We start from the raw sequence: 21,917 nt of genomic DNA on the forward strand, positions 1-21,917 counted from the left end.
TTAAAGAGGGGATGTTTTAACACTGAAGTCATTTGTGAGGTTGTTCAGTTGGATTGCTGTTTACCTCCTGTAAACGCTCACGTATATCAACTAAAAACAAAAATCCGTGCAAAAGTAATATATTTTTGTAGGTTTTTTTTTACTGAGTGACAAATCTGAGCGGCCTTGAAACACAGCAATAACTTTGCAGAACTCTGCAAGGGAAACACACAGTGGAAAAAGTTGCACACACAGATGGAAAAAGTAAAAAAACAAAAGTTTTATCCCCACTCTCAACAAGAGATTTGCATTCATTGTTTGTTTTTCATTTACTATAATTAATGTTTCACACTGTGGCGGATAGAAGGATTCATTGAAAACTGGTTCTCGGTACCTATAAATTGTGGCTAGGATTTAGCCTCTGACTGTAAAAGAGTTCATTAAACGCTCAGCAGAGGTGAGGCAGAGAGCCAGGCTGGAAGCGCAGCGCTGTCAGCTCCCCGTGGAGCTCCACACCGTCTCAACAGAGTACATAAAACACAGGCATCAGGAGGAAACCCGACAGGATGGATGGAGTAGAGTAAGAGCATAAGAAAGAAATAAAATGAAAGGTGGGGGGGATTCATCCCAACTACATCCTGACCCCTATCAATCAGTGCAGCAGTGCAGCTTCACGCTCGTCTGCTGTCCCCATCCACACTCCAGCAGCATCTGGATCCAATCAGTGCATCGGCCCCAGAGAGCGTCTCGGCGTGGGGACCCTGTTAGGCTCTCAGGGAGCAAGAGGGAGCCTTTTTTTTTTTTTTCCTCTTTTTCCCCTTAAAAATATCCCATGGAAATGAACAGCAGTTCAGCAGAGCAGTGGTGTGAGCCTTCTGCTAAAAGCATCGTGGGAATGTAACGACATTTTCTAGAAAACAGGGACATCGTGTTGACATAGGATCGGTCAAGCCTGTTCTCCACTGTTTTCTCAACAAGTCCCCTCTGACAGAATAACTGCACCACAGCTGCTCATGTCTACATGTGGCCTTGGGGAGATAAGTGACATGTTGGAACAGTGACATCGCAGCCACGGATCCACATTATCTTCATTTGGTCAAGTGACTGTAAACGTAAAAAACATCTCGGATCTCATTTCATGAGATTTCAGACTGTGTATTGACGTGTATTTGTAGATTAGTTTGGTTGCTGTCACTTGACTAACATCACATGGGAAAAGTTAAGTTTAGGCAACTAAAACTTTACCAAAGTTCTGCAATAACAGTTAACAGGGTAAGATTTTGGTCATGGGTGAGTAACATGAACTAAACGGTGTTTTGAGCTAAATGCTAACATCAGCATGCTTATATTACAATGTCAGTTTTTGCTAATGAGCATCGAAGCACAGCTGAATGATGGGAATGCCATTAGTTTTGCAGGAATCTGATCATAAAGCAAAGTATACAGGAGAAAATCACATTTTTAGGAAAAGGCAGGAGATCTCCAAAGTTATTACGATAAATCTTGAAGGGGACGTGAGTACTTGTACAAAGTGCCACGCCAAACCATCCATGGCTAAAAAAACGGATTGAAGCCGCTTTAAATTTATACTGCTATAACTTTGATATGAAATGGGGTAAGATTTTGGTCACGGGTGAGTTAAGATAAACTAAAAAAATGATATGATTTGTAAGTTTGACCCTGGTTGTTGGCAGTAGTTTCCACTCCCTCGCTCTACTGTCAAACTGCATCCTGTTTCCCGCCCTGACTCCTTCATGTCATGTTTGTGGTGGAGAAACATTTCTTTCACTTTCAATGCACATATTTATATTTTAAGAAACTGTGGCCATTTTAGGAAAAGGGTCTTTTGGGACAAAAAAAGATTTGCCTTTGAAAAAGAAAACGAGCATGGCTCTTCTGAGTTGTGTGACTGTCATCACATAAAATGGTTATTGTTAAGTTTAGGCAACTAGACCTTCGGTAGGACTTGGATCTGAGGCAAGGCTAAGTGAGATAAGCACAAAACTAAATTAGTAAAAACAAAAATCTATCATTTGGAAATTAGAGCCTGCTTTCTGGCAGTAGAATCCATTGATTAATTTCACTGTTAAACTACTTTCTATTCCTGTCTCCTTCATGTCATCTCTTTGTGGTGGAGAAACACATTTCTCTCACTCTTCTTGCACATATTTGCATTTTAAGTCAATGTACTTGGGAACATTTTGGGAAGTTTCCTGAGATGAGAAAAAGATTTGCCTGTGGCTTGGTGAATAATGCATCACTCTAACACTGTCGGTCAGCAGTTCAATTCAGTGCAACTTCACGTGCTGTATGTCTTCTTTTTGGTTCTTTGGAGGAAACTACACTTCAGAATGAGCATTGTTTGATGAGTTTTTAGACGCTGCCCGCTGTAAACACCTCTACAATCAATCAGGATCTCATTCAACAGATTTACGTCGACATTAACTCTGTCCAGTGGCTGGTTATCGCCGCTGGAGATTTGGCATGGCGAGGACTGCGGCATAAATCAGTGTAAGTGCTCGGATCTTCTGCTTCTGATAAAGTGCCTCTTACTACTCTCCTCCCCACCATCAGGAGTTAATTCACTCGCTGGCACAAACACTAACGCCTAAGAAATCTGTGCCACAAAAACAGAGCTTTATGAGAGCAGGCATATGGCTTTTATTAAGAGGAGTCACCAGCTTCACCAGCCACTTCATTGGACTGGGGGTAAATATTTTTCATTACCTTCTTTTCATTTTAATTGTGTTTCATTAGAGAAAGGCTTCAAACCACATGGGAATTCTTAAATGCTGAGAAAGAGAGCTTAATGAGTGTAGACGGAGTTGTTTTGAAGTCGAGCTCAGCTGCTGTTTGCATTGTATGTTTGCGTCACCTACAGTGGGAGGGGGGAGGGGGGGGGGCAGGTAGAGCTACTGGAGCTCCAGGTGGTAACATCATCATCGGTGAACTGGACTCTCCAAGGAGGCAACCCTGCTTTTTAGTGCAATAGAGAAGGACAGGTCGCCTAAAACTGGAGCTTTACATGAAACTCCACATCGCCTGTTGACTGATTCTTCCTCCTCCTCATATAATAACCCTCTGCTCCGTTACATCCAGCCGTGAGCCATCATCTTTTCCTCTCAGTGTTTTCCAGCTCTGCAGCTCTGAACCTTTTCACAAGTTTCACAAAGTAGCATGATGCATCTCAACAGCTCCTCCGTTCAGGTTTGATGTGTCTAGCGAACAGGGAACTGGCAGTAATGTATGCACACTCCCACAGTTCACATCCGCCGGTCAAAGAGGTACAGTCTGGACCCAGATCAGTAAAAAACCACAATAGTAGAGGTTGCTCCAACATATTTTTGGTCGTGTTTGTAATGAAAAAAACAGACAATCTCATCCAGCTCAGTGAGACTTTCATGTGGCTCTATAAACCAATAGAAAATAGGCATAATGCCACACACACGCACACACACACACACACACACACACAGGCGTTTGTGCCAGTGCATGAACTCATACACACACATTTAATGCATGCACATACACACTCTACTCTGTAACTCTTTCATGGACTCATCTTGTGTTTTCATGTTCTGCAGTCATTACACACACACACACATCAAATGAGTCCCATACGCTGAAAGAAGTTCAGAGAGAAACTATTTTTAGTGTCTGAGGACATTTTGCTAATTCACTAGGCTTCTATTGACTCATACTGTCGAGGCCCAGAGCAGCGGCCCACGCGTACACGCATCGTACTGAGGAATGCTGCGAGCTGTTTAAGAGCCCCGCAATGCTCTTTCCAGAACCGCACAGGGGCTTCAGTGAAAACAAAGCCCAAATGGAAACAGATGCACTGGTTTTATATTAATCTCGCTAGACATTCGTACCCATGTTATTACCATATTCCGTTTCAATCACGGGCCCTTCAGGACGTGTAAGTGCTGACAACTAAAAAATTATTTTCATTCAATTTCATGCAAGAGAGCCATTATCTTGACAGATGAGTATTCCCATCGGACTGCATGTTTGTATTAGTTAAACAGTCAGGACGGCGACTCTCTCCCCATGCAGAGAGATCTCCTTCTCTATAATCAAAAGCATGAAGCAACAACAACCTGTTCTCTGCCTGGAGGTTACTGATTAACACATCATATCTCAAAGATTTAAAAAACAAGCGTAAAACAACATGTTGTGGTTTTTCTCGGCGGGTTATGTGCGGAGCTTTTCCTTGTTGCCTTGTACTAAACTAAACTAACCCACTGCTAAAACTATCATCTCATTTAAATCAAACTTCAGATATTATTGTTGTTCTGCAACTAACCAGTAAATTACCTGCATGACGTCCCTTATAATCTGCAACTATTTATTTGCTTGTTTGTTTTTTTTTGCATTTGTTTCTGTTTTTATTGTGTATCATGTTTTCTTAATGTCTTATCTTTAATGTTTTTAATGAATCTATGCCTCTGTAAAGCACCTTGACCTGCCTTGGTTTTCAGTGGTGATATATAAATAACCTTGCCTTGCTGGCTCGAGCATCATATTGACAGTGACATGAGAATCATGTTACTCAATCAGGATATCAACAATTACAGCTGTAAATCTATGAACACAAAATGAAACCAGTTGCAACAGCAACTTCTTGCATGAACCATGACTGAGGAGTCTGGCTATTTCAATTTTATCCAAAGCAATTTATAATTTCTTTTTCATTCAGCTACACACACACAACAATAGCAGAGAGCTACCATCCAAAGTGCCACAGCCTGATCATCGAGAGCAATTTGAGGTTCAGTGTTTTGCCCGAGGACACCTCAACATGTGGACTGGAGGAGCTGGGGATTGAACCGCCAACTCCTTTGATTAGCCCCATAAAAATACCAAAATTGATACAACTTATACTTTAAAGTGACTTTATTTTATCCCCTTGAGTTGAATTAAAACTAATAACAGGTTCCGTAGAAAAAGGTCCTTTATTACATTTTTGTGACATTTTAAGCAAAGCACATGGCCCCGATCAAACTGTTTGCTTCCCTGTTTCCTCTCCATCGAACCTCTGAGCTCTGACTCTGTTTATTTCTATGCTAATTGAAATAGAAAATATTAGTCACCCTGCAAGGGAAAGTCACAGGGGGAAAGTCATAAAATAGAAAGCATATTAGGGGGAGAGACAGCTACGGAGAGAGAGAGACAGTTCTGCTAAATACAAGTTCATATTCATGTCAAGGTGAAGGTGACAGAAATACATTTCTGAGCTTGTCCTGGTGTTGCAGATTCAATCCAGCATCTATAAGATATATAACATAAGAACATAAAAGGCCTTTACTCTGTGCAGTATTTCAAAACTCCCACCAAAGCCAGTGAGACTACCAAAGAGAGGCAGCATGGTGAAATACTGCAGGTTTTCTTGCAGACGTTCTGCTTTAGAGTTACGACACGTGATCCTGCAGGTGCAACGCATTCTTGAGTGGCACAGTCGTGTGAATCTGCGGTTAATTTATGGCTTCTTTCATGCTATCCCGGTAATAAGTAACTCTAACAGCACCAGATTCCCACTCCAGTTTAATGTCAGCTGTAAAAAGGTTCATAATAAGGTCACTCACACAACAGGCTAACTTAACAATGAAGGATGCAAGGTTGGAGAGGAAAGCTTGTTATCCTGTTGAGGTTTAAATGGAAAACAAAACTGAAACTGAATACTGTTGAATAATGAAAAATAAGATGCACACAGTTATAAATGTTTTAAAAAACATTAGAAGATCACTTCTGGGAATACTTTGGAAAGGAAATCAAGAAACTGGACGGCCATTTAAATGAAGACAGGTGTTCTTTATGAAATGAATAAAGACATGGGATCGATTTCCTGGATTTTGTCATTGCAATGCAAATAAAGGTGAAAAATCACAAACTAAAAGGCAGTTAACAGACTTACATTTTTGAGTTTTCATAATCCCTTGAATTGCTCATTACAGTTTTAATAACATAATTGGAAGACAGTTTCAAAATAAGAGTTGCCTGCCCAACCCATCAACTTACAGCTGAACTGAGCTGATTTGATTTACTTAACCAGAGGTTCCCAAAGGGAGGGATAAGGAGTGGTTAAACTCTATTATAATGCCATTAAAACAATAAGAGCACAGAAGTGAAGAATCATTGTTCTTGTTTCAGGCTTTACTCCAGAGTGCTTTGCCCACCCAGCGTGAACTCTGCACAAAATCTCCCTGAGCTGAGCTCCTCCAGACAAACATCTAACCAACAGGAGTCTGTGGCCTTTTAAAGGGGCCATGACATTAAAATATGGGCAACCAGGGTATTCTGCAAAATTGTGAACATTACAAACTGGCAAAACCTCCAGCAACAGACAAACAAAGAGAAACCAAAGGACAAAAAAAATCAACTCAAATGTTTCCTGGCAACAACATGGTCACACTGCACATGATTAAAGCATCGCCGTGCACCATTACACTTAAAAATGGGGCCTATAAAGTTGCGGTGTGTATCAGAGCCTTAAGGAGATTTAAATGATCACTCTCTGATTGTGATCAACATGGGTATCAAAAAAAATACCCTCCCCAGGAGACTCCAGCCAGAGGTTTGTGTCTCAAATTTACTGTTCAGCTCTTAGAATAACAAATCTATAAAACTGCTCAAGGGCAGAAACTGACAGTAACTGGAATAAATTAGCCAGAGTCCTCCAATGTGACACACCGACCGCAGCTACAGTCCCCGCTCCCCCTCCTCCCAATCCCACCCTCACATTAAACCGGAGTTACTGTAAACTGAATATAAGACCCATAATCCTTTGCATCTGGGTTCTCGTCTTGATGCGCAGGACGGGTTCGGCTGCTAGACCGCAGTGAGGCTGGCACACACTCTCCAGTTACTGCTGCGCCTCGTGTTGAGTGGGTGGTTGGTTGGTTGGTGTGTGTGTGTGTGTGTGTGTGTGTGTGTGTGTGTGTGTGTGTGTGTGTGTGTGTGGGGGGTGGGGGGCAGAGACCCTTAACAACACACTGGAGAAACCATTACACGCCGCACCCAGAGATGTAATGTGAGAGGGGACGTTAAACTCGAGGAAAACACACCCACAGATTTCACGCCGTTCATTAATTTTACCACATTATCGGGACGGTCCCGTGAAAAATCACAACGCCTACGTCAACATGTTTCACTCTGTTTACAGTAAAGACATCATATACAGTAAAAGGTGGTACTCTGCCACAAAGCTGGAACCCCCACACTGGAAAAAGCTTTTGAGTGGAAAACTCTTGGCAGCTCAAAGGCAGTTGAGAGTTCTCGGGGGAGTTGCATGACAAAAGGATGATCTAGTGAGGGAGGGGGAGGGGGGGGAAGGGGGGGGGAAAGCCTCGCACAGATCTTGGAAACCTGAATTTTCGCTGAGTGAGTTCTGCAGCGTTTGCTATCTTGAAGATCCATGCAAAGTGAGCTGAGTTATCTTGAACCTTTGACCTTTTGGACTTTAACAAACCCTGCACACCTTTGCACTTTGAAAAGTTTATTTCTTTTGTCTCATTTTTGAGACAGCTGTATTGTCTTAATTTGACCCCGTCCTCTGCAGCCGTATCTTACAATTATGTCAGCAGATCTGCGGCACTATTTTTGTGAGAGTTTCCAGTAATAACATGGGAATAAATAATTTGGATGCTCCTCAACAAAAGACTTTTTACCAACAGGCTCTTAAATACAACGACAGATGCCCGGTGCAGCCTGCCAATCTGTCCGTGGGTTCGAGTCATTTTAAAGCTCTGTTAATTAGGGGAGCTGCAATGGAAAAACTAATGAAATCACCTCATGTCAACTCCTTGTCCTCTCTACAACAACATCTAGCCAGCTCTCATTTGGCAGCCTCGGGAACTGTGGTCTGGGATACTTAATTTAACTGAGAAAAACAGCGTATAATATGTGTCCCCCATTCCTGGTCCCCCACTACATTCAATCATATTTAGGTTCCAGGGAGAAGCAAACACTAGTGGAGAGTCGTGGACCTGAAGCAGGTGGCAGATCTGAGACTTATTATCAGTCTTGAACATCACTTCTCTTCCCTTCACTTCGCTTTATTGCCCCATCAAGAGGACAATAAATACACACAAGCAAAGCTGCAATTATTAGACAATTTGCTGCATTTCCTCGTCTTGACAGTTTTAGTAAATTCAACCTTTAGATGTTGGTCAGACTAAACAGGCATCAAATAACATTTTTAACAGTGTTCTGGTGTTTTATAGAACACAAAGTGATTTATCAATTAGTTAAGAAAAAAAAGGCAGATAATTAAGATAATTATTAGTTACAGCCATATATCTAAACATAACAGCAACCATTAAAAAATCAACCAATCAAGGACCTCGACAAAGAAAAACGTAATAATTTAAAAGATTAACTTAAGTAAGTCGATTTAAGGGATTCGAGAGGACGCAGTGTACGATGACCACACCTTTTCCTCTAGTGGTGCTGTGTGTGTGTGTGTGTGTGTGTGTGTGTGTGTGTGTGTGAGAGAGAGAGAGAGAGAGAGAGAGAGAGAGCGTGTGAGCCTGTTTATGTTGGAGAGTGTCTTTATGAGTGAGGTCAGGAGGTACTGGAGCTCATGTCACAGCCTTTGTCCCCATGGTGATGGAGAGCAGAGCCCATGGACAAGTGATAAGGTTACCGTGGCGACGCTGTTGTTTTGGACCATATGAGGACATCAACATGAGCTCAACACAGAGCCGAAGGAAGGCTGATTCGGTCTCGACTCCTATCTGCAACCAGCAGGAACTGCAACAACACTGATAGAACCTGAACTGGACACAAAACACTGGAAATTGAAACAAGCTGTTTTTTAGCAGTAGAGTCAGTATAACACTATAAAATCCCAGTCTGTGGTTTTCTGTCAGCTAAACGTCCCTTGCGAATCAACTGAGTTGGAAGATGATCCGGTCAGTGAGCTGTGGGGAGCTGTTTCCATGACGACGTGTTTTGAATTGGACCTGAGCTCTGATTCGATCATCTCTCCGCTTATGAACCTTGTGAACATCCACGTAAAATCCAACTTTGCAGATCTAAAACTATGTGAGTCCTCCCTATTTAATGACACAATATCTTGTTTGTAACTGCCCATCAGAATCAGACACAGAAGCCTCTTCTGATCTGACACTGTGCTTAAGATTTGGTCAGAAACAGCTGGGTTTACAATTATGGAAAGGTCATTTGGTTAAAATTATATTCTGTTAAGGTCAGGTTAGATGGATTACAAAAATGTCACTTTTAGAAAATTGGGTGTGATATTTTGTTGAGCCATCCCAGTCCATACCATCACCTCACTTCTTCCTTTGCTCCAGATGGATAAAACACTTCCACCAGTGGAGGGCTTCGTCACTGCAGCATACTTTTAGCATTTGTTGAAACAGTTGGGTTTGTTGTTCTGCTCGTTGGGACGGTCTCTCTTCACCACAAGTTATTCAAAAAATGATTTTGTGTGAAATTAGACGATGATTTCCAAACGGCTGCGAGAAAAACCTGAAGCAATGTGACAGCGCTGTGTTTCTCCAGTCGGGTGCAGAAAGACTTCATCCTGTCACCTGCAGTTCAGGTCTACACCCATTAATGATGCCCCTGACCCAAACTAATGCCTACCGATCCACGACAGACAAAAGTCACAGAAACAAATTTAGAGGGTGGCATGGCTTGGGTTTTGCCTTTCTAACCTTTTAAGATGCACATTGCTCATTTAGCACAATCCCCCCCCCCATCACCGAGCAGCTGTAAATGCCAGTACTGGCTAGAAACAGAATTCGAGACGTGAACCGTCTTTTAAAAAACATATATCATCACCTAGCAAAGTATAACCTTCCCAGCAGACACTCTAACCAAATTTGTGCTGTTGGGAAAAACCGATCACGTTCTTAGATCCTCGACAGTGTCACACATGAAGCCTTTGACCAGGTTTTCAGTAAGTGAGTTACGTTAGTTAGTTTTAGTGTGTTAAATATAATAAAAGAAAACAAATGTTGTAATTGAGGTCTTTGGGGACATCGATGAGAAAACAAATAAATAATCCTTGTTTTCTGTTCTGTTTACTTTCTGCAGCTGTGTGTGATCTGATGTGGTTTCCATTGAAACTCTCTAGTTTTTATGTCGCGCTGGGCTCTTTGCCAGTTGGAGGCCTTTGCTCTCCCCGCTGTATTACTCCGACACGTTTGAGGCTCGTGCGCTCTCGTACGCAGACCCACAGTGCAAACTGCCGCCTGGTCTTCCACACTCCAGACACAAACCACAGGCAGGATGACTGTGGCTTCATTGGTCAGAGAAAGCAGAGGGGTCCACAAAAACTAACTTAAACACCAAGACTCTGTCATAAATACACCAACTCACCTCTGTGGAGCAGAACAAACAAGAGCACAGACTCACACACCTTGGATCGAAACCACGTCTGGTCTCTTTAAAGAAGGTTTTTTTTTATCCAAACTTCAGTCGGTGAAATGGTGGAAAAACCAAAATGGAGGCCCTGGCTGAGGTTTCAGAGGGACATGACCATACAGTGCTGTAATTATATGTGCTGTAATGCTCTGTGGATCACACGGGTGCAAAGACACATAGAGTCCTTGTAAAAAAAAACAAAAAAAAGAACAGCCTTTCCACAAACTGTGACCAAAACACACAGCTTTGCATTGTAAACGCTCACAGCAAGAACACAGGCCAAAAACCTCTCCGTCCACAACATTACAGGGCTGCAGCTCATAAGAAACACGAGTAGTGTTTTAAAGAAGTTCGCAGCATGTGGAATCACAGAGACATCGTTTTAACTAAGACTATAGTTCTGTCTCCAAATAAAGTGGTTTAGATGCTGCAATCTGGCGAAACTGTTGGGCTGCAACCTCCACTGTGTGTGTCCCCAGAACTCAGCAATTACTTTGTTCAGCAATGACTGAAATAATGTCCAAAGCTAAGACAACAAGCCAACAATAACCCACGTTGTAAAATAGCAGAGTTATTCTTTAAGCGCTAAACACTAAGCCCAGCTGAGGCTGATGGGAATGTCATTAGTTTTGCAGGTCTTGGGTTTTAACCAAAGTATTGGACAAATTAAAATTAGGATGGTGGTGCAAGATGAAAAGGGAAGGGATCATCAAAGTCATTACAAATCACCCTGATGGGGACATGAATATGTGTGTGTAAAAGAAAAAACAAACTTCATGATAAACCACCCAACACTTGACAGGAAACGTCAGAGGATCAGCAGGGAACGATTAACGTCTGTACAAAATGTCATAGCAATCCATTCAACCTCTGTTGAGGTATTTCAGTCTTAATCAAAGTGCAGAACTAAACGACCGAACGCTGCCGTCCCTGAATCCATGTCACCAGCGCGTCTAATAATACAATGAACTGAATTTGTCCTTCAGTGAGAAACACATCGACAACACATGGCACAAGAATTTACAACCTCAGTGCATCATGTTCAAACTATCTGAAAACATCTCTGCCATAATGATTCTATACGCAGGATATTTCTAATGGCTGTGGCGCTTGATCGACCTCGCCACAGCCATTGTTTCTGCATGACTCACGGACGCGTTGTTGATTCAGACTTAAACTCTCTCCTCATCTCTTCCTGAGTTTTAGTATCTAACCTCCGGCCTCGGCTGTCATTCAGGAAACTCCTCATATTCTTGCAATGAATGTCTCAGTGAGTCGAGTCATTGTATTAGTTCACGATACATAACTGAAATATTGCTTTACTTCCTGATGACATAATAAGTTAATAGTAAAAAATTAAATACAATCCTTTGAGGGCTGCAACTAAAGATTATTTTCATTCTAAAACAGTAAAAAACAGTAAAAGAACTTTGAACGCAACTTCCCAAAACCAAACATGACATCAAATGTTTGGTTTTGTCCGACCAACAGTCGAAAACCACAAAATATTACATTTAACAAAAGACAGAAAATCATCTGAGAACAAGAAACGAATTTCTTTTAACCCTCAGTATGAAAAATGCGTCGAAATGCAGCTGCACAGTGACACTCCCCTGACCATGTGGTCTGCCCTCCAACCTTTCATTTTACCATTGACCCCTCTGAAGTTTTGGTCCTAATTCTCTTTAAACATCAGAGCGTCATCCTCATGCTCATTTTCCCACCATGACAAACTCATTTCTTTAATAATAACGTCTTTCTCTTCGTCTAATCTCCCCTCAAAAACAAATGATGTCTGTCCTCCTCTTTCAGGGTCATAAAGTTGTGGGAAACGCAGCTATAGTCTTTAGCTGATCTTCCAATGATAAAACTATGCAAAGGCCAACACTTATTCATTCATATTTATTATTACGCGGAGATCCCCCAATATATACAGAACAGGCCACAGGGTCAAGAGCCTTTGAAGTCTTCAGACGAGCATTAGAAAACAGACACGACCTCCACTGAACTCTCACAACAACCACAAACTGTTGCTGTTAGTGAGCAGAGGAACTCTGATAAGAGAAAAGCATCAGTAATTGTATTAAACAGGCAAACAAGCAACTATTGAATTGGTGTAAGGACACTTTAGTCCTTTCTCTTATACTTGTTTTGATTTGACTCGGTCAATGACTTGACTGTTTGTTGCCAAATAATATACTGTGAAGCGCCACTGCATCAATGCTTAACCCTCTGTTTGCAACGAGGTTGTGTAGAGCTGATGTGCAGCTACATCAACAGCTGTTTTCATCTGGATGACACCCAAAACTCATTACGTTTCACTGATGGGAAAAGTCCATGTTGCAGCTGTACCTGTCTTCAATCATAACAGTCAATCAAACTTTATTTGTATACAAAACAAGCATAAAAATCATATGACACACACACACACACACACACACACACATATATATATATAAATATATAAATATATATATATAAATATATATATATATATATATATAAATATAATGATTAAAAAAGAAGTAAAAAGTATTGAGTTAGAAGGTCAGTTCGACTTGATTTATTCTGCTTTTGGTCTCATCGATCTCTAAACCATCAGGAACTCTACTTGGAGTAATTCTTATTGGTTGAGGGGTTTCTATTATATTTCTATCTGCAAAATGTGCAAATACAATAGGATGAGATGAAGCGTTGAGGAGCCAAACCCTGATAGAGCTTATCGTGCCACAGAGCTCCATTGTTGTCCAGAACTATTAAAAACACATCAGTGAGCCACACCATTGCGCTGTCTGACCTGTTTCTTCATTGTGATGAACATGGGAAAGGTTTATTTTTCTAGACACACATGTCCTGCTGTCCTGCCGCCATAAAGACTCAACAGAGCAGCGATTGTGTATTAATCCACAGCTGAAAATAGTCCCTGTTTTCACCCACTTTCATCCTAATGCATTGTTGGCTTCAGTTTTTTCAGCTGATCAGTAATCACTTAGTCACACTATCATTATATTTATTGACTGTCATTGGTGCAAAGACTCGTAAAGACTAGGATGTCATCCTGTGCATTGTGCACATCTGGATGTACTTCACGTGTGGTGACATATGCAAAAACAATCAGTATCTATTGCAGCTTTGTCAAACTTTACAGTCTATCCCTCACAGGCTGGTTGATGACTGTTTGTGCAGTTCTCCAGTCACTTCTTTGACTTGTAGTCTCTTACGAGGGGAAACAGGCGATCAGACTGCAGCCAGTAAAGGGAAACGCTGAAGCACTGCAGGCAGCCAAAACTGCCAAGTCATCACAAAACTCAGTATCGAACATCGACATAAACACAGATGTGCACACACAGACCTTGCCTGTTCCGTGTGCCTCGACACACACACCCACACAGGCAGGCAGGCAGGCAGGCAGGCAGGCAGGCAGGCAGGCAGGCAGGCAGGCACGCTGCTTTCTTTTCTTTCCATTACAACCTTTGTTTTGGCTGAGGAGCGTGCAGATTGCTTACTCTTGTGGTCTTGACCCTCATGGTCGGGGAGCTGCTGTCCAAACTCTGTTGGAGAGGTGTGAAATCAAACCCCATCTGCTTTGGCAAAGCCTGCCAGTGAGCACAGAAGCTGAATGGTCTCTAGTGTCTGAAAAACTCAATTCTAAACTTATTTCAACCCCACGGATGCTGCACTTAATAAGAAAGCTCATTTTGTCACAAAGAGTTCCAGAGAGTTTTTCTTTTCTATATTAATCAAGCCCTACTGTATAAAAACACTGGTCGAAATTCAGTGTTTTATTGATATGTTTGATAAAATATGGGCTTCGTGGGAGTTTGGTGACAACTGACAAGATTATATCCCTCTGAATGTTTGCAGCGTCTGAATTATATCACAGGAAGCATCATCCTTTACTGTGAGACAAGGCTAAAGAACGACGTATTTCATACTGTGGATAAGGGTTCCCATGCAAGAGCTTCAATGTAAGTCTCTAAATCGTGGCTGCATGAAACAGAGAGCAATTTACAGTAACAGACTTTAACCACGCCACATCTGGCTTCGATTAAGACAACACTTCTAATGTGACTGGATGGCAGCTTTGTTTTTTTGGTTTTTTTCTCCTTGCAGCTGCTACGATACAGCGAGTGAGCTGGAAACTATTTGAGCTGGTGTGGCCATCGCTTTCTGCTGCTGCTGCTGCTGATGTTTTTCTGCCATTGGTCTCTAGGATTAACCTGTAGTGCCATTGCCTTGTCCGTGGAAAAATAATGTGACACCCGGGTGATTTACCAAAGACTCGAGTGTTGCTTCCTGCAGGGTGGCTCAGCCGTTGTGCAGGGAGAGTGGGAGCTGCACACTGGGAGACGTTTGTGCATTTCAATTAGTGCCATGTGGTCAAACCTTCCTGTAACGGACGTAGCCTAGATAACCAGGAAAAGCTCAGTAAAACTTAAACACAAGCAGCGGCAGCAGCAGCAGCAGCAGAGTACCACCAAGACAGATAGAGTTCCCCAGAGTAGTTATCAGTTATTATCTCTGTTGGCTTTCCTTCACTATCTATATTTCCAGGAAGTCCAGCCTGGGCCAGTAAATTCCTAAAAGTTAAACCACATTGATTTACAGGCCTACCACTGGCACATGGTGTGCTGCCTTTCTGGAGGACAAGGTGGAAACCTGCAACTTATTAAAGTGATCATTTTAGAGCACCTTTTTTTTTTTTTACACATAGCCCCAAAAGCTCCTTCTCTCCTCCTCCCTCCCTCTCTCCAGATGGGCCTCATTCTGCAAGCATCTGGAAGTTAAAGCCTTATTTTCTTCACTCAAAAACTTGAGCCACGTGTGCTACCCTGAAGGTGAACCCTCCGAGATGTTCCTTTACTTAGGCTGATCCTCCGCGCTTTTCCCAGCAGTGCCACTAGACTGAAACAGTTTCAGCCCCCACAGGTGGTGCCATTAATCCACTCTGCTGGATGTCCGTGTGGCTAATGAAAGATGAAAGTCGGCTCTGCAGAATGTGCTCTAGTTAAGTGAAAACACTGGCATGGTCATTTATATTGTGCGACACATTTGTCTCTAGGGGCTTTTTGGTATGACACCTGCATATCTGTGCAACACAACAGGAAATGGGGGAGGCTGGGGGGGCAGATATAAGCCACCACACAGGACATCCTGGGCAAACAACACAGAGGGAGGGCAAACACTGTCGATGGTGTGTGTGTGGGGGGGGGGGGGGGGTCCAGGCGCCTGTCATCTTGTTTGAATATGACGTTCACAACTCAAGGAAACCAAGTGGAGGGGAAACTGTTAACACTTGGTCTTCTTGTGGATGCCCAGAGGCAAACAGAAGCAGCAGGAAACACAGCAGGTCGTCTGTGAGTCATGGAGGATTTTTATTTTTTTATTTTATGACAGTGAGGCTTCTTTTGTCTCTTCAAAACCGGCTGTAAATTGGTTTCATCTATTTACCGATTAATGAGCAAGCATGCAATTTAGCTGTTAACACGTTGCAGAAGCAACTTACCGCAGAGTATCTTGTCAGCATTTCGCTGACAATGTCTTTGAAGATAACATGCTTTTCTCATTAATTTTTAATTGACTACAACTCCCTGGTTCACATTCATCTGTCTACTGCTAATAATGTCATCTCTTCATCTGAGTTCCTCCACAGGTCCACCCTCTCTGTCTTCCATCATCACTGCAGTGCACCAGGGGAATAAAACCTGGGACAAACAATAGGAAGCTGAAAGGAAACATCTTGCATGAACATCCAGGTCTGCACCTCCACGTTCTCTTCCTTTTGACTTGCAAAGAGAAGCGAGTCGGGAATAAAAAAAAAAGTCAGGTGTGCAAAAGGAAAAGTCCTTGACCGCTGCCATCATACCTATACTGTCTCCGCTACTACCACATTTTCCAAAAAGCAAATCTCCTTTGGCTTCTCAGTGTCCTTCTTCACAAAGAACCCTTTTTAACAGACAGACCTTGTGCTGTTTTGAGGAATGGGGACGCTGACAAATAGTGATAATCTGTCATCTTGCCTTTCCTAAGCCTCGGTTTGTCTTTCAGAAGTGGCCTGGAAAATGAAATACATAAAAAAGGAAAATAAGTCCTCTCATAAAATGCAAGATGGACGACTTCGAGTCATAGCTTAACAGCTGGTGGAGTGGATCTGAGTGTGAGCTCAAGAAAAACATCAAGCGTTCTAGCGTGGTGCCAAGCATGACATAAAGGCCATTTGTTTTTCACATGCAAACCTTTCATCTTGCGTGACAGACTCATGACACTTCTCATAACTGACAAAATAAACCTTCCCCTCTCCATCATCACAAACAATTTCACTTTTAAAAACAAACAACAATATAAATATAAACCCTTTTTCATCACCAGGATGGAAACAAAACACGAAAGGCCCTCTGGGCCTTGAATTTGGTGCTGTATTTCCTCTAATTCTACATCTCAGGTTTCACTTGGTTCCAGTCATCCTGCATAGACACCACAGCGAGACATAGACACCAGTGAAAGCCCCAGAAATCTTAATGAACAATGTCTCCACTGCTGCTCCACCCACCAGCCCAAACGCCACCCACCAACCACCAACATAAGCAACTTCAGGAAAGACCCTCACCACAGTACAAGTAGTCTGTGGTCGCTCCATCAAGCTGCTGCTGACTCCACCTCCTGTTCCAGCCCCAAACCCCTCGACCTCTGCTTTTTATGATTTTGAACCAGAGCCCAATGAAACTGAGCATGTTCCACAGCCAGAGCAGAGCGAGCGACCCGAGCTGGAGGGCTGCAGTCCAATCTGCTCCAAATTATTTGCACGGCTGCAGAGCACATGGGGTTGAGAGGCTTATATAAGCCCGTGGTAGGAATATTCAACCCATGTCACCTTCTTTTGAATTCCCTGTGCTCTTTGTCTTTTTCATCAGGACTATTTTTAAATCAAATCAGAGGTTGGGGAGAAGACATCTACTTAACTTTCAAAACAAAAACTTTGTTGATGATGTGTAAGAATGAGACTGTGGGATGAATAAACTGAATTTCCAGTGACATTATGCAACATTTTACACAAAGTCAACGTCAAAGTAAATTATCCTGTTTTATATTTGTCATTGACATTAGAGTTTATAAATTGTGTTTTGATGTATTTTAGAGGCCCATGCACTGCAAAACAGCTTAGGCTATGAATGCTATGAGGCACTGGCTCATGCTATCTTATCACTATATAAATTAAATGAATAAGTCTGAAAACCTCATTCATTAGACAACCTAAGAAAAAAAGAGTGCCAAGTGCCGAAAACAGAGCAACAATGAATATTTGAGACCGAGAGTCAAGATAACTAAAAGAAAATGAAACAAACAAATATGGCAGTGTCTGTGTGAGGCTTTGATAAAGCAGTGCTTTGAGATAAATGCCAACAACAGCATGCCATGACAATGCTAACCTGCTGATGCTGCTAACCTCACCTGAAATGGGTATAATGTTTACCATGGTCGCCATCTTAACATAGCTTGTTAGCATGCTAACATTTACTAAGAAGCGCTGGACACAAAGTGCAACTGAATGTCATTAGCTTTGCAGATATTTGGTAAATATAAACTAAAGTATTGGACACATTAAAACTGTGAACTGATGACGGTGCGAGATGAAAAGTGAACCACACTCGGTTCATCCTGAGGAGAGCATGAATGTCTGTACCAAAGTTCACAGCAACCCATCCAGTAGTTGTTGAGACATTTCACTCAAAAGCTCAAATGTGAACCTCATGGTGGTGCTAGAGGAGAAGTCATTAGGATTCATCCTCTGGGGAATGTGAATGTCTCTACAACATTTCTAGGAAATTCACTAATAGTTGTACTGACATTTCAGTCTGGACAGAGGTGGAGGATGGAAAGACCAATCCATACAGCCACACTGCCAGTCTGGCTACCATTTTAAACCACACAGGTAATTCTATAGCACAAAGTCAAAGCTTATACAGATGATACAGAGACGTCAGGCTGTGACCTCACTTCAACAACACACAAGTGGTTTGTGGCCATTGGGTATAAACATGTCAAGAATCGCTGTGGCTTTCAAAAGACAATGTGCAGACACCCTCGGTGCCCTGTGTGCTATAACTATAAATTTTACACAACTCCAGGCACTGGGGGATCAAATTAACACTAATGAATCTTACCCAAGTTTCCTTTTTTTTCTATTTCTACCTCATCTCTTTGTGTCTCTGGCCAGTTTCATCTCCAACCAAAACATATCCAGTTGCTGGCCTGAGCCTGAATCCTCTCCTGGACAAACAGATGGTAATTCAGCCAGATCTCCAGCTGTCAGACAAGAGACGATCTTGTTGCTTGACCAGACAAAAAAAAAATAAAAAATGGGTCACCATTATACCAGTGATAGCTGAAACAGTCTGGGGGAGGGCAGGCGCATTTTCAAGGAGGAGAGGATATTTTTCCACTAATGAGGATCTCATATGAGGAGAACTAAGATGGTGTTCTTTGTGGAGGCACAGTTGTGTTACTTTTCACATACAGAATTCAACTCATTAAAACAATATTATGTAAATGATGGCACATATAAAAATGGCACGGTGCTTTAGGAATACTTGGAGAAGGACAAAGGAAAGTTCAGTCCGCAGTCAGAGAGACTTCCTGGGGATTTTTTTTGGTTGCCAGAGCAGATGTGATGTCCTGAGTCCAGACCAGGTGGCTGAGATTTACCCGGACAGTTAATCATATGTTGTCTTCCACACAGATGTTTTTATGTGTTAAATAGAGCATACTTAATCAAAAGGCTTTCATTCATAAGTCACGGTCACAACAAGTACATACGTGTAAAATGCTTCATTTAAAGGGTGATTTTACAGCTGCACCGAGGAAAAGAAATGAGGAGTTTGTTTTTTCCAAAACAATGTAATTCCATGTACAGCAGTTTATCATTATCATTTCAGAGCTGTGTCAAAAAGGGGCATGAACAACATAGTTAAGTAAAGTAGTTTGTCTCTAATTTGGTGCTGCTGGTTGGTTTCTAAAATCTCACTGTAGAAACACTCCGCAGATCTTTTCTGCTTCCTAACATCTGGAGCATCACAGCCTGCGCCGTCTCAAGAAAACAATCCATCACAGTCAAAATGAGGGTTAGTTAGTTAGTTAGTTAGTTAGTTAGTTAGTCAAAATGAGCGCACAAAAGCATCTTTATCGCATCCCCTTCAATCACTGGATGAATCAGAGACACTCCACTCCTGCATATCCAACACAACGAGCCCAGAGGCATTAACACCCCACAGCGGCCTCGCACATCTGCAGAGGAAAAAACACTCCACCTCCATCTGCTTCTTTTGATAAACTTCATTGACAATTGACATGAAAATTGAGTCACAGCATCGCACTCAGGATGTCACTCAGTTGTATGAGGTATAGCAACATCGCCGCCACGTTTCACTGGCTTGAGTCAGAGCTCATCTGTGACCCAAAACACAGACCAAGAGCTGGATCCGGTGCTTGGATTAAGACCGAAACGACTTAATGAAAATCAAACACATGAGAGGCAGAAGACGAGGAGAAGGAGGAGGCAGAGTACTAAGGAAACATTAGCAGACCTACTCCCAGCAACTTCCTCTGAAATGAATCAGCGTGCCAGAGGAGCACAGCTTGTCTTGATAGTGGCTGGAGAAGTTTTCAAAGCAAGAGCCACAGATGCCAAAAAAACAGGCAGGAAAAATACAGCAAGTGCATAAAGTGGCAACACAATGCCAGGTCATCACTTCAACATGTGGTTTAATTCACTCACTGATAAGAGCTAGATGTTATGTTTTTTTATGCTGCCTAATAATAGTCTGTTCACTTGTTGATATGCTTTTATTCACAACCTCTGGTTTAATGTCACTTAGCACATTTACGCAAGTGCTGAACTTCATTTTGAGGTTCTTGTACTTCACTTGATTATTTCTATTTTATCCTCTTCAGTATTCCCACCCTCTCTATTTATTTGACAGCTAAAGTTGTTGTTAACATTGCAAATGAAGATTTTAAATACAAAACGTAATTTTGTCAACTAAAATATGATATAATGTCATGGACCAGACTTCCCATAAACTTACATTTCACTTATATAACAGTAGAAATACTGAAATATAAAAACACTATCACAAGTAAAAGTTAATAAACATTGTTAGTAAATGAAAAATGGCCCCGTGAATGTTATATTAAAATAGATTAAATTATTGGATTACTCTTACAGATGCATTAATATGACAGTAGCATTTTATTGTTGTAGCTGGTCAATTTAATGTATAACATTTCACTTATTTCCTATATTCTGAATTACAGGGTAAAGTCGCATAAAAATAGAAATAGTCAAGTGAAGTGCAAGGACCTCAGTTTGTACATAAGCACAGTTGCTTTCCACCCCTGTGTTTAAATACAGTTTTGAATATGGGACTTTACTTGTGATGGAATACATTTTACTTTACTGTAGCCTACTTTTACTTCAGTATAGGATCTGAACTCATATACTGTAAGTAATAGTACACAACCACTGCTCACAACTACATGTGCAAGTTACCATCTTTAAAAAATGACTTATGTGAAAGAACTAATGTCCTCTTTTCGAGCCTTTACCTTTTTTGGGGATGTTTAGAGATTGCGCAATGGTTTGCATATTTCTCAAATGAACTCCTTAGCAAATGAAAACAAATGCGATAAAAGTAGATGACAAGAAGACTACAGTTGCACTTTAAGTCCCTATATAGTCAATAGGCAATTGGCCCTCATCGTTCACCATTTTAGGGACCGTGGTACATGCTGCACTACTGTTACTTTCCATAACAGCACATTCCCATACAGTACGTGAAAGCTTAGGGTACACATCAAAATGTATCAGTCCATCTGGTCACTGATCACATGTCATCATAACTGTTATAAAAATAATAATAAAAATCCTCAGCTTTCAGAAAAAACATAAAAGCTATTGTTCTGTTTTTAAAAAAATCACTGACAACATTTTACTAACCTTGCCGGCCAAGAACTCCCGGGTGAACTGTCGCGCTGATAACGTTGTTACACACCAACTTCCATGGACCAAATGAGAAGAAAAAGCCTTTTTGTTTTAAGGGCTCGATCACTTAGAAAAACCTTGAATCGGTGTAAACATTTAGAAGAGTGTAAAGAGGCAGAGAGAGACCAGTCGCATCCAACGGGGGAGGGTCCTGAAGTGGATCCAAAGAAACTGGAAAAACTGTGACAACACGGGGACTGGTGGAGGGAGGGAGGGAGGAGAGAGAGAGAAAGGAGGGATGGAGCAGAGAGGAGGTTTTGGGAAGTCTGGGGGGAAATTGGGAGTATTGTTTTTGTCTTCAGCAGACCTTGATGTCAAAGTGCGTGTGCATGAGTGTGTTTGTGTGTTGAGGATTGTTAAGGGGATAAAAAGTCCAGTGGGATAAACCTGATGGAAAACAGAAGAACATTTGTCTGACTATTGCAGGTGGAAAAATAAGGCTCCTTTCATTCCTATATGGATAGATAGATAGATAGATAGATAGATAGATAGATAGATAGATAGA

At 41.7% G+C, this 21,917-nt stretch overlaps 1 protein-coding gene across 1 annotated transcript in view; it reads right to left on the reverse strand.

Moving 5' to 3' along the window:
- The window catches only part of pear1 (platelet endothelial aggregation receptor 1), a 46,779-nt gene extending 25,197 nt beyond the window's left edge, over positions 1–21,582 (reverse strand). Inside the window, exon 1 of the mRNA XM_056381909.1 lies at positions 21,368–21,582. The gene's annotated coding sequence lies outside the window, so the exon portion shown is untranslated. The remainder of the gene's footprint in view (positions 1–21,367) is intronic.
- Positions 21,583–21,917: the final 335 nt, after the last annotated feature.

This window comes from Seriola aureovittata, chromosome 7 (assembly GCF_021018895.1).
Source record: "Seriola aureovittata isolate HTS-2021-v1 ecotype China chromosome 7, ASM2101889v1, whole genome shotgun sequence".
In the NCBI taxonomy this organism is placed as follows: Eukaryota; Metazoa; Chordata; class Actinopteri; order Carangiformes; family Carangidae; genus Seriola; species Seriola aureovittata.